Source organism: Genypterus blacodes, unplaced genomic scaffold (genome assembly GCF_046128005.1).
Source record: "Genypterus blacodes isolate CSIRO-AG114 ecotype Tasmania unplaced genomic scaffold, CSIRO-AGI_Gbla_v1 ptg000030l_1, whole genome shotgun sequence".
NCBI lineage: Eukaryota > Metazoa > Chordata > Actinopteri > Ophidiiformes > Ophidiidae > Genypterus > Genypterus blacodes.
Genome location: NW_027466843.1, coordinates 3,317,694 through 3,320,000, shown reverse-complemented (window position 1 = coordinate 3,320,000; position 2,307 = coordinate 3,317,694).

Below are 2,307 nucleotides of genomic sequence, written 5' to 3'. Positions count from 1 at the left end.
TGTACGTCCATATGTTTAAGATAAAATCACAGCATTTACAGCATAAATGCTCATTGTGGAGGACATCAAACTCACTATACGATCATCATAAATTGCTGAATTTGTTATTTTTTTACAAACATAATAAGATAATGAGCAGGATCAATAGCTCTTCTACATCAGGATGTTTTACTCTACATGGTCTACACTGCTGTGGAGAAAGCTCAATCATTTTCAGTCGTCAGTCTTCGTGTAAAAACATTAAATACACTAGTAGCTACCGACCAAAGAAGACAAGACTCAACAATATTAAGTCTAGTCAGACTGTTCAGGTAATCTACTTTGATACTCAATTACAAACTTATTATTCGGAGCGTTCTTCATTTCCACAGAAAGTAGTAAACAATATAGAAGAAGTTAAAGCAATAAAATAAGTAGAATGGTCACATATGTTAATACACAAAGATACATTCAATACATACAATAACACGACACTGCTGCAGCACAATAGCGAAAAATTACAATTACGAAGTATTTCATCGGGAGGTGCAGGCGGTGACGTCACGTCTCGGGCCTGAGGAGCTGCCATGGCACGTGAAAGCCGACAACAAACAAGGATTGCTGCACAACCTTGTTCCTATTGATAAAAACAAAAGACCTGCAGGGGGCCATTTCTCGCTTGCTGTCCTTCTCTTCTCCATTGAAGGACAACAGTGTGACTCTGTGTGAGCTCAGGCCTGGTGTTTTTGAGACGATGGTTATTTGAAGGTGTGCCTGTTGTCTTAACCTATGTGTTGTGATTTAGTGTCGCAGGTTATTGGTTGTTTAGTAGACAGGTTTCAGTCAGTTCATCAGTGCTTCATCTGCACCCCAATGTTTGGTCTGAATCTGAAAAAAAGCTGTTATTGTTATTTCTTTAAGCATGTAATCACACAACACTTAGTAGTTTCTTTGTGGCATAGCTGTGTTGACTTGTATGCTGCCACTTACTGGACATATTATAAATTGCAGTAACCATACCTGACCTTATTGTGAACGCTTGTGCAGCCAAATATTCGTTTGGAAGAAATACCTGAGGCCTTGTGTATGTGTGTGTGTGTGTCTGTGTGTGTGAGTGCGTATGTTTGTTTTCCCTGAAATCAATGTCACAGTATTGTTTATGAAAACCGTGTAATCTGCATCGTCTCCACAGGTCCATCAGTATATCAATCTCATATGCAAATGGTGCCTTCATGTTTATGTCTGTTTGTGTGACTGTATGTGTGCGGTTGTGAGCATGTGTGTATGCGAGATGTGGGTTTGTGCGTGTGTTTTGTGTACGTGTCTGTATGGTAGGGTTAAGATGTAGTAATTAAAACTGAAAGCGACTCTAGGCACTGGAGATACGTGAGTCATAAATGTCTGTGTGTGTGCGTGTGTGTGTGCGTGCGTGTGTGTTTGTGTCTCTGTGTTTCCTTGTATGTCAGCGAGCCTCCGTAGCGTGTGCATGGTACTTAAGAAATTAACATATTTTGAAAGGAAAGAAGATGTTGTTCCTTAATGAGAGGGGGCATGTGCATCTCATTATAGCTTCATTTACATAATTACCCAGCATCCTTTGTGATCATGACACACAGATGTGGGTGTGTGTACAGTTTGTGTGTGTTCTTATTGTTTACGGTGTCATTTTTATTTTTCATTAACGATTCATTCATTCCCATATTCTGTGTGTGTGTGTGTGTGTCTCACCTTCTCATCTGCTTTTTCTTCATCCGTACCTGTTCATGTTGTTGCTCTGGCAGAAATCACACCGTATTTTAGTTTGAGTTTTAGACTTTTTACATATATCCTCTCTACTTACTCATGTCAAACAGCTGATCTATCCCAGGAGAACATGATGCAGCTTTCACAGAGAGTCTCACTGCCTCACAATCAGAGGGCTCAGAGGGACAAACACTGTGGTAATGTGAGCGTGTGTGTTTTTTAACAATAGCCACCGTTTCAATTATCCGTTGCAACTACGGGCCGAAGCAGCAGCAGCAGCAGCAGAGCCAAATGTAATCCTAGGCTCCACACACACACATTCGCAGAAACAAGCAGTATTTACACAGAATGCATTCAAATGGACTGACTTTGCTTTTCATGCTATTCGGACAGATTTTAAGTCTCATTATGTATTTTTAGAAAGATATATAGCGCGTCGTATTTTCACAGTGACAAGCAAATCCTTAAAGATTTGCTGCACCGTGACTGCCTGAGGAATTTATTTTTCTTTCCCCTCTAAAATCATTTCTCCGTTTCCCCTTAGACTACATGTAAGAGGTGAGGTAGTAAACTTTGTTGCCTCAA